Source organism: Chiloscyllium plagiosum, unplaced genomic scaffold (genome assembly GCF_037043375.1).
Source record: "Chiloscyllium plagiosum isolate Xiang-an unplaced genomic scaffold, Cpla_swu_hap1 HiC_scaffold_42, whole genome shotgun sequence".
NCBI classification, from domain to species: domain Eukaryota; kingdom Metazoa; phylum Chordata; class Chondrichthyes; order Orectolobiformes; family Hemiscylliidae; genus Chiloscyllium; species Chiloscyllium plagiosum.
In genome coordinates, this window is record NW_028270180.1 from 49,114,600 (window position 1) to 49,126,525 (window position 11,926).

The 11,926-nt window shown below is 42.5% G+C and overlaps 1 long non-coding RNA gene across 1 annotated transcript; it reads right to left on the reverse strand.

Annotated features, from left to right (window-relative positions):
* Nucleotides 1-492: 492 nt before the first annotated feature.
* Nucleotides 493-7,306, reverse strand: LOC148137762 (uncharacterized). Its single transcript, XR_015754140.1, has 3 exons — nt 7,272-7,306; nt 6,527-6,633; nt 493-579 (listed from the first exon to the last, which is right to left on the reverse strand). It is a non-coding gene; the product is annotated as an uncharacterized LOC148137762 (long non-coding RNA).
* Nucleotides 7,307-11,926: the final 4,620 nt, after the last annotated feature.

Sequence of the window (11,926 nt, forward strand, 5' to 3'; positions counted from 1 at the left end):
CTTGATCAACAATGCACTCCAACGCATATCCTCCACTTCCTGTACCTCCGCCTTCCCCCCACCCCTCCAACCACAATAAGAATATAATCCCCCGGTCCTCACCTGCCACCCACTAATCGCCATTAACCTCTGCTATGTCCGCTACCTACAGTCAGACCCCACCACCAGGGATATATCTCCCTCCCCAGCCCTTTCTATCTTCCGCAGAGATCATGGGATCTTTGGTGCTGATGTGCTGCCCCACGGATACCTCAGTCACTCACCCTGCCAAATGGCCGAGTGAGATTATCACTAGATGGATAACCCAGACACCCAGAAAACGTTCTGTGGCCAGGGGTTTGGATCCCGTCACGGCAGACAATGGAATGTGAATTCAATAAAAATTTGGAATTAAGAATCTATTAAAGATCATGAGTCCATTGCTGATTATTACGAAAACAAATCTCATCAGATTCGCTAATATCCTTCAGGGAAGGAATCTGCCATCCTTACCTGGTCTGGCCTACATATGACTCCAGACCCACAGCAATGTGGTTGACTCTTTCCTGCCCTTTGAGCCCAGCCAGTGACACCCTCATCCTGTGAATGAATAACAAAGAAGGTCAAGTCTTGTACACAACCATACTATTCTTACAGAGAAGTGATCTCTTAGTGAATTTGCTTCTCAACTCCCTGCTGACTATTGGGGAGTGGGGGGGGGGGGGGGGTCAATAGTACCATCCCAATAAGGAGATCATCCCTGTCTTATTTCTCAGTTCCCCCTGTATAACCTGCCTGGATGTACTCCCAGGAATACCCTCTTGAAGCCCAGCTGTAATGTTATCCCTAATCAAAAATACCACTCTGTTTACCCCTTTCTATCTTTGCTATAGCATCTATACACTGGAACATTAAGCTGCTAGTCCTATCCATCATTAAGTCATGCCTCTGTAATTGCTATAATATCCCAGTGCCATGTTCAAAACTATGCCCTGAGCTCATCTGCCTGACCTATTGGGCAGGTGAAATAAATGCAGTGTAACTGCTCTGTCCTACCTCGTTCTCTGCCATGCCTTTGCCTGCCTTGACTGTTTGACGTCTGAACTGTCCCAGCCTCAGACCTAGCTCTTTCCTCACTTTCTCTTTCGGTTTACCCACATTCCTTCACTGTTTAATGCCTCCTGAATAGCACTAGCAACTCTTCCTTTCCAGTGCAGGTACAATCCATCCTTCTGATGGAGGTCAATTCTACCCCACAAGAGATTCCAATGATCCAACAATGTGAACTCTTCTATTCCGATGTCATTGACACCAATAAACAACAGCCTCCCCTCAAAATGGTTATTCTCCCCTTTAAGAATATTCTGCTCCCTCTCTGAGACATTCTTATCCAAAAATACACATTCGAATAATAAACCTTACACACATCAGGTCATCATAAAAGGATTACATGACACATTGAAGGTTTGGGGAGACCTTTTGAGAGAATGCGATGATTCAAAGGAGAATTTTTAAGCAGCAAATGGGATTGATCTATAACGCAATACTCACACACACAATGCGAATGTACTGAGTAATTCAATCAGAGTTTGGCAGAACATTTACTGAGATTCCCATCTGAATGTCCACCTATAATATCCTGTAATACAAGTTTATAAAATCTGTCAATCTCAGTTCAAGTTAGAAACTCACACCATCCCCTCCTTGTGGCCCAGGATGACTGTACATATTACCCTTGAGGACAACAGCAGTCAACTCAGGGGGAAATCTGTGGGTTTCTAGGAGATTCCAACTGGAGATCTCATGTGACTGAACACAGCAGTTCTTTGACACATTGGAGAAAATGATCCAAGCGTCAATGAGATATGGGGAACAAGAATTACTTTCTTTTCTTTCATTCCGTGCTGCCGCTCTGCCTCATCAATAAGACATGGGTGTGAAAGGCTAATGCCTAACGATGGGCAAGTTGTCTCCATCCTGACCAATGGGTATGAGGATCCTCGCAATCACTCCAAAGCGTATCCCTAAAAAGATAGCAACTCTGCCTGCTTCCCACTGCCCAGTGCTCTAAGTAAATGTTTGGAAGAATGGGAAGGGGGGGATATCTCCTAGAAAAGGCATAACTGTAAAGGTCTAAAAGGATTATGAAAAGAGAGAGATGCACAGGAGAAGGGGGCAACAAGTTGCCAGATGGGGTGTAACTTAGGAAAATGGGAAGTTGCTCATTTTGGAGGAGATAATAAAAGAACAAAGTACTATTTAAATGGTGGAAACTGTAGAAAACTGCACTACAACGGGAAAAGTGGTAATTGTTCAGGAAACACAGAAAGCTACCACACAGTTATAACAGGGAATCAGGAAGGGGAATGGAATGTTTTGTTTCAAAGGTTTTTAGTATTAGAGTTTGGAATATATACCTGAGAGTAACGTGTGGGAGTGCTGGTGTGACCACCATATCTGCAGTAATGAGAGGAGTTTTGGTCCCTTGAGATAAGGAAATGTGTCACTTTATTGGAGGCATTTCAGGGAAGATTCAATGAGATGATCCCTGGTTTGGAGGGATTATCTTTTAAATAAAGGCTGAAAAGGTTGGGACACTACTCACTGGATTTTGGAGTAAGAGAGGTAATCTCATTGAGACAGATGGGATTCTTAAGGGGTTTGACAGGATAAATACTGAGAGGATGTGTCTGAGGGTAAATACTGAGAGGGGAGTCTGAAACCAGATTCTGAGTCACGGAATCAAGGGTTCTGTTTTGGATTCATCAAGATAAGGCAACACAGACACGGGTAAGGGGTTTCAGTAGCAATGGAGCTGGGGTGAGGTGGAGAAATGCAACTTTGAAGAGATTGGGATCGTGTGGATGTCTGATCAGAAGGTCACCTTGGGGTCAGATGTAACAGCAATATTGTGACGAGTGTTGTTCTGCCTCAGAGAGTTCCCAGTGGGAGGGAGGGGCTCAGCAGAAAGGTAAAGGTAAGGCAATGGGTTTAACCGTGACAATGTTTCATTGGAGGAAATTGCAGCTAATCGAGTAGTGGGAATGTGATAAGCAGTTTGATAACTGAGTAACAGTGGAGTAATGGAGAGGGATGATGGGGAGGGAGAGCTGGGCATCGTCAGTGAACATGTGAAACCTAACAGTGTTTTTGGATGATATCACCTCCTGGCACTATGTACGTGAGATAGAGGAGAGACCAAGGATAGATCGTTGAGGGACACCAAATGTAAGTAATACAGAAAGGAAAGGGAGAGTGGAGATGGAACAGGATTTTCCAACAACGGTGAGGTCAAATATTAGTTTTTCACAGAATGGGAGAGAAGGGCACAACCAAAGAAAGACCAATAGACAGAACAAGGAACAATATCTATGAATTGGCGAGGGGGGTGATGAGGCGGCAGCGGAGGACAGAGAGTTGGAAAGTGAGTTTAGCGAGATTAGGGTAAAGGGTCAAGATGAGCTCTGATAAGGCTTGACAAGAGACTGGAGAAAGATGTAGGTTTGGGACGAAAACCAGGAACACCACGTGAGGCAGTTTGGCTCAGTGGGCTCGCGAGAGGGTGAGAAGCAGCAGATCGGATTATCTCAGTCTTAGTGTCAGAGAAACTCCGTGTGCTCTTCACTCGTTGTTAGAGGAGAGGATGGAGGAGACAAGATGATGGACAGTGTTTTACAAAGAAACAAAACCAGGGTTAGTGATATTTAAAATGACTGATGTATTCAGCTTTTATCCAGAATATTAAAACAAATGACTGAAGTCCTGGTTCGAATCCCGTCTTGGCAGATGGTGGAATCTGAATTCAAGAAAAAAAAAGTGTTCGGAATCTCCTGATCTCCATGGAACCATTGTCAATGGCGAAACAAATCCTGCCAACCTGACAGCGGCTCAGCCAGCTACTCACTGTACTAATCACTGCAAAGTCTCAACACAGGAATGAAACTAGATGGACCAGTTGGCACCTAACAAGGCACCAGAAATTACAACCACAGAATCAGCCCTCTCAATGGTGCAACGTCCTCCTCACTAACATATGGTTTTTGGTGCCAAAATGTGGAGAGCTGTCTCACAGACTAGTCAAGGAACAGCCTGACATAGTCATACTCATGGAATCATCCCTTACAGACAATGACCGGACACCACCATCACCATCCCTAGATATCGAGAGTGTGGTGCTGGAAAAGCACAACAGGTCAGGCAGCATCCGAGGAGCAGGAGAATTGGCGTTTCGAGCCTAAGCCCTTCATCACCCTGACCTGCTGTGCTTTTCCAGCACCAGACTCTTGACTCTGATCTCCAGCATCTGCAGTCTTCACTTTCTCCTGAAATCTCTGGATATGTCCTGTCCCACCAGCAGGACAGACCAGGCAGAGGTGGTGGCACAGTGGTGTACAGACTGGGAGGATTTGCCCTGGGAGTACACAGCATTGGCTCCGGAGACCAGGAAGTCTCATGGCTCCTGCCGATTACCACGTACCGTCCTCCCTTGGCTGATGGATCAGTTCTCCTTCATGTTGAACAACATTTGGAGGAAGCACTCAGGCAATAAAATGGTGTCGAACGTACTCTGGGTACAGGATTTCAATGTCCATAATCAAGACGAGCTCTGCAACAGAATTACTGACTGAGCTGGTCAGGTCCTAAAGGATATAGCTGCTCAACTGAGTCTGCAGCGGGTGGTGAGGGAACCAACAAGAGTGTAAAACATCCTTGATCTCATTGTTATGAATTGACCAGCTGCAGATACATCTGGCCATGACAGTATCAGTACGAGCGACCATCACACATTCCTTTTGGAGACAAAGTCTTGCCTTAAAGTTGAGAAAAACCTCCATTGTGTTGAGTGACACTATCACCGTTCTAAATGGGACAGACTTCGAAGAGATGTAGGATCTCAAACTGGGTATCTATGAGGGTCTGTGGGACATCAACAGCAGCAGAACTGTACTCCAGCACAATCTGTAATCTCATGGGTTTGTAAATCCTGCTCTCACCCATCACAATGGACAGGAAAGGAGGGCATGCCATGAGCAGCACCAGGCAGACTTAAAAATGAAGTGCCAACCTGGTGAAGCTATCAAACAGAACTACCTGCATATCAAACAGCATCAGCAGCAAGCAACAGAGCTAAGTGATCCTACATCCAATGGAACATATCGGAACTCTGCAGTTCTGCCACACCCAGTTGTGAACAGTGATGGACAATTAAACAACTCACAGGAGGAAGCATCACATATATCCCCACCCTTACTGATGGAGGGGCCTCACACATCCATGCACCAGATAAGATGACAGCATTTGCAGCAATCTGCAGCCAGAAGTGCAAAGTGGGATGATCCATCTTAGCCTTCTCCAGTGGTTTCTAACATCACAGATGAGAATTTTAAGCCAGTTCGATTAAGTTTGAATAACATCAAGAAATTGTTAAGTAGTGCAAAGGCTACGGGCCCTGCCAATATTCTGGCAATAATACTGATGGCTTGTGCTCCAGAACTCGCCACCCACCAAGCCACATACTGCTCCAGCACTGGCATCTACCGACAATGTGGAACATTGCCCAGGGATGTTCAACACAAAAGCACAGGGCAATCCAACCCAGCCAATTTCCCTCTATCAGTCCACACTCGATCAGCAGTAAAGTGATGGAAGATGTCATCAACAGGGCTACCAAGCAGCAGCTGCTCAGCAACAGCCAGCTGAGTGACACTCATTTTAGGCTCCACCAGGGCCACTCAGCTCCCGATTGTGTTACCGCCCTGATTCACAATCTGGCAACCAGCTGTATCCCAGAGGTGAGGTGAGTGTGATAACTCAGGCCCACTCCAAGACCACTATTTCTAGCTGATTCCACCCTTGTCTCAGCTCATATACTTTCATCCACCTTGTGTTATCTCCAGACTTCATTTTCAAAACACACTCAGGCCCAGCTTCCCACATTCAACCTCCCTGTCATCTCAAGAAAGTCTAAATCTCTGCTTGTTGATTCATCGAAAGGCTCCTAATTATAATCAACAGCATACAGCCATAGAGATGTACAGCAAGGAAACAGAGCCTTCGGTCCAACCCGTCCATGCCGACCAGATACCCCAACCCAATCTAGTCTCACCTGCCAGCACCTGGCCAATATCGTCAATTTAGAATTCTCACACTTGATTTAATTCCTGGCTGTGATCATCCCTCGCTCCCTGCACCACACACATTTTGACACCTCGACAACCCATTTTCTTCAAGACTCCCAACCATTTGTTAATTCATTACTTCACCTGTGTGGATGTTTCTACAGTTGCTGAAGCAGCATAGTCTGAAATTCACAGCCAAAACCTCACAGGTCTGCTTTCCACCTTTAAGACATCCCTCAAAACCTGTTTTTTGGCAATGTTTTTGGTCACCTGACCTAATATCTCCATCTCTGGTCTTATGACTAAAGTTCTCAATAGTACTTTTGTGAAATTATTAGCATGATAATAAAAATACAAACTATTGCTGATTTAGACATTATTTTCAAATCATCACTGTTGCTGAATGAATAATCTATAATGCCACTTACCCAACCACATTGTAGGAACACCTTCAGCACACAAACTGCAGCTGTACAAGAAAGTCAAACATCACCCTCTCCACAAGCAACAGGGCTTTGGCATTAATCACTGCTATCTGTGGAAGGAGAAACACAGTTGATGTTTCAGGGAATGCAAAATGGGTTACAGTGAATGAAAATGGTGCAGAATTTGATAGTCAGAAATGGAAGAAAAATACACTTGCTTGTTCGAAAAAAGAATTGTTGACTGTCAAAAATATTCAAGATAAAAGTAATCTGATAATAGAGCAGCACATGGTCAGGGGCTGGGCCGCAGTGAAAAACTCATTTACAAAGGGTCTATAAAAGTCATAATACAGTAGAAAACAACCCAAAATTACACCCATGGTTCGAGACTGAGGAAGCTAGATATTGACAAAGTGGTGATGAGGGAGCCCAGAGGTGAATCAGAGCAGTATGGGCTGCTATGATCCCAATGACTCTATACCAGAGAAAGGCTGCACATGCGCCTGGCTGCACCTTGCCCCCTACAAAGATGGCGGCTCCGCACGTGTACAGTGAAGCGTTGCCCCAAATAAAGATGGCGGCGCTCACTCAGGCCTGCAGCTGCGCTGAGGCAATTCCCCGTTTACTGCAAAAAAGGAATTGGGACGTTCAAATTTGTGTTTTCCGACGTGCACAATTTGTTTGTAGAGCCTCTCCGCTCGTAGCAACACAGTTTTTCTCCGGTTTCCCTGTTTATTTCTTTCCTTACCGTATCCTTTCTCTCCATAACTTCCCGAACATTCATTACAGCGACTCTGCGCCGCGCGCGAGGGTGATCACATGGTTTAGTTTAGCTCCGCCCTTCATTCACTTTGATTGGTTGGAGGACCAACATCCCGCTCGGTCATCCAGTCCCGCCCACCGTCCTTTCATTGGTCCGGTGCTGACATCAATCACCCGGGGGTCGCCTTGTTGACTCGAGCATGCGCAGTGTGTCCTGCTTTAGCTGATATGTTGGGTAATGTGATGGGAAAGTTTACTGAGGGTAAGAATTCCCTTTGTATGAGCTCTGCAGTAGATTTCCTTTATTCATGGAGGGAATTGCCTTCCTACTCATGACTGTATAGCTGTGATTGATCAATCAGTGCCATCTGAAATCAGTACATAAACTGCCCATTTTCACAACATCTGAGATCTTTAGCACATTGTATCACGTTCTTCTTTGGAAACAAAAAAAAAACATGAAACAGAGCCTCCAGGAATCGGAGCAGGAGGAGGGCATTCATTCCCTCCAGCTTGTTCCCCCATTCTATCAGATCATGGCTTGGCCAACCCAGACCTCAACACCTCTTTTATGCTTGACCCACATAGCCCTCAACTGCTTAATATTTCAAAAATCTATCTGCCCTCTTTTAAAATAATTTGAGATAGAATCATAGATTCCCTACTGTGTAGAAACAGGCCCTTCAGCCCAACAAGCCAGAATAACCCTCTGAAGAGTAACCCAACCATTCCCCTCCCACATTTAACTTTCACAATTGTTTGGGCGAGAAAATTCTAGCCATTCACTGAGAGAAAAAAATCTTTATTTTTTCTAAAATGAATGTTCCCTTATGTAATGTCCCCTGGTTTGAGACTTCACTAGTGCTAGATCTAGTCAACATCTACCCTTTCAAGCTCCTCAGAATCTTGTTTCCGTAAGATCACCCCTGCTTATCTATTCTTGATAGGTCAACCCTTTCGTCCTCGAAGCAGTTAAGTGAATCTTTTTTGAATGGTCTCCGATGTGGTTTATCCTTTATTAAATATGGGAGCTAACATTATATACAGTACTCCAAGTGAGGACTCAGCAACAGCCAGTGTGGTTAACCAATCCTCAGTCCATGCTAATACATTACCCCGATACCATGAGCTCCTAAATTGTGCAATTAACTTTTATGTAGCACCTTATCATTTGCATTTTTAAAATCCAAACACAGAACGTAATTGGATTACCCTTTATCAGCCCTGCCTGTTATCTCCTCAATGAACAGTCGCAAATTTGTCAAATATAGTTTCTCTTTCACAAACCCCAGTCTATCATGTTTTAATGATAAGCTTTTCTAAATGTCCTGCAATTTCTTACTTTAATATTCGACTCTGTAGGTTCTTTCAGTAGATTTGCTAAGTATGATTCCCCTCTCTTAAATCCATGCGGACTCTGTCCAATCCTGTCACTGTTCAGTAAGAAACTTGATTGTACTCCAATATAGTTAGTAAATGTATCTGTATTTATTTTTAAAAAATAGATTACTTATAAATGCTGGACCCATGCAATAATCAATGAATTTGTGACTCTGAATTTGGGTTATAATGTTTTTTTTCTGTTAATTCCTTTTCATACTGTGTTATGCAGACAGCACCGAATGATTACTCTTAATTGTGAGTAACTTTGAAAATAATATATTTTAAAAATGACGTCCCAAAATGCTGCCTCATTATTGTGCAAGGAGGATTTTGCATTCAATAATTTGCAGATAAAATTGAACAGCTTTTTGCTGCAATTTGGCCAGACTGAAGATTACACCAAAGTGGCAACTCTGCTCTGAAATTCTTACTTGACACTGCCCAAGGCGATACTGATGGGACTTTACTTTGCCATTCTTGTTCACCAGCTTTATTTCCAGGTTTAATCCTATAATCATTCCAGAGCTTGTAATTTTAGACAACTTCTCTTTTAGGTACATATGTAAATATCATACTGAAATGTTGCACTGAATGGTACCAAATCTGAAATTTGTCTCTAATATGATAGTAACATGTTCTGACCCTTCTACGTATGTATTGGCATAAGTCTATGCCAGTTATTTTTCTGAAGCCTGTGTTTCCTGATGAAGGGCTTATGCCTGAAACATTAACTCTCCTGCTTCTCGGATGCTGCCTGACTTGCTGTGCTTTTCCAGCATGACACTTTTCCATACTGATGTCCAGCTTCTTTGGTCGTCACTTTCTTCTTTGAGTAGATTAAACCAAGAATATTTTTTGTTGATCAAAGTGCAATAGGAACCAATTCATGAAATTCAGATATCTCACATTTACCTTAACTATGTGAAGGCTAAGACATTACTAAATGATTGTCAGTAATTGAAACCGTGCTGACAAACTTGTGCAATATCAGTGCCTCACCTTTAGCGTGTTCCCAGGTATCGCGCAGCTGCAGTTTTTTGTTTTGCACTCAGCTATATGTTGTTCTCACTTGTTTCTTTGTGAAAGATTACAAAACTAACTTGAATGAATGATTTCTTTAACCAATGTTGGGAGACAAAAAAGTCAGTATTTCAAGTGCTGATAAAGAAAAATAAACTGATAATCAGTAGAAAGGGTTTAAGATGGATACGGAACAAATGCTGGCAAATAGGACTAGATTAATTTTGGATATCTGGTCAGCATGGGCAAGTTGGACTGAAGGGTCTGATTTTGTGTTGTACAACTGTGACTTCATTCTCTCAATTATTCAAGACGTTAAATACTTCGAGGAGAAAAGGAGAATTTATGCAGACAATGCACTTGAAATGATGATTGAGGTATATCAAACTCACATTGTTGCTGTGGTTCTGTTCGCCGAGCTGGAACCACAGCAACGAGCACCCGAGCTACAAATCTTCGCACAAACTTTGAACTCACATTGTTTCATGACCTTTTCCTCTGGGTTCTTCAATGAACAAACTTGTTTTGTTATCTGAATAACTATGTATCATGTGATTTGTTTTGCACAAAATATTTCGTTATGATCTAGTGAACTATTAAGAAGTGTTCATTTTTAGAATTTAGGCAGCTTGATTATTAAGCAAGAAAAGGTTAGCGTTTTACTTCCACTGAATCATTGCTCTATAAAAGGTAACAAGCTTTTTATCTTTTCTGGGCACTGAATATATGGAAGTCAATGCTGAAGGAAAAAATCCTCGTCAGTTATGTTGACACATATGTTGGAGTAATTGCTTCTGGTCACTCTTCAGGTTATAGAGGCTTGGAAAGAAATGAGTTGGCCAAAGTTAGCAACATCATTTGGATGGACTATGCTCATTGGGGAAACTTGCAGGATCTGTAGAAGGAACACGTGTTTCAGAGTGTATGCAATAAACCTGAACATTGTTATTTTTTTCACAGAGCTTGGGACCCGACTGGAGCAGCAATGAAGCTCGTATTGTTTTTTTTAAATTTCCGAGCTTGCCAAATTATTGTTGGTAAATGCAGGTGACTTTATCAAAGCACATTTCACACTCCCCAGCCAGGAATTTGATCCCAATTCTGTCAGTCCATCCATTCCTATGGATAACATGTATTTTAAATGTGAGCATTCCATTTAACTATTTGAATTGAATACTTCAGTGGTTAAGTCCTCTTGGATTCTTAATTTCAAATTACTCAAATGTGATTTTTTTTGTCCCCCCTGAATTTGCCAAGCACGAGGCAGTTCTGAAATATTCCAAATATTTACAATAGATGCATTCACACTATTAAAGGAAACCTGGCAGATTTAAATACCATTCGGGTAGTCACCAACAATGCATAAGCAACTTTTTAAATTGCTTACTGTACACCAACGCAAGCCAAGTACTACTGAAACCACAGATTGTCTCCCAAGGATTCCCAAATCTAAACGGTGCATTCCAGATATGCTCACTATCACCATCTGGGAGCAGTCTCCCAAAGTGCTCCCAGAATTTAGGAAGCACACACACTGCCTTCCAAAGCTAAATCTGCTGTCACAGGCTTCACTCTTATTGCATACAATGACATTTATTGTTCAGTTCTTTAACGTGACATGATTTTACAAACAATTTGTAGAAGTGAATGGAAAGTGTGATGTTTGTTTGACCTTTGGCTCCATGTATCAGGCCGAACTGAACCTTTAGTAAGATGTGGGATCTTTCCAACAAACTTTGTTTAAAAAAAGCAAAGATTATGCTCTGAGATTTAAATGTTCAATCAGGTTTAATAAAAATCCTTCCAAAAATTGAGTTTGACTTCAGTTCCTTTAAAGAGACATGCTATTGGCCTTCAATTTTGTGACATGTGATCATTCTTTGGTAAAGGTGGCTGTGTGTAACACTGCAGGATGTTGTGTTGAAGTGCCTCATTGGGTGGATGAGCTTTTTTACTGGTGTAACTCGGTTAATTTTCAGATGGAATGTTATTTTGAGTTAAATCTTGTTTTTAAACTGAGGTGTGCTTCAGAAACTCAAGTGTAGACACTATGCTCAGGTTTACAATGACTTTTCACTTTTGCAGATCAGTATTTTTCCAATCTGTTTTGTAAATAAAGTTCAATATAAAAAGCACAATGTTGGAGAACCGCAGGTCCAGCAGCATCTCTGAGGGGAATAAAAAATTGTAAGTTCAAAGTCTCATGACCTTTTGTCCTTTCAGATGAAGAGTCAGTGA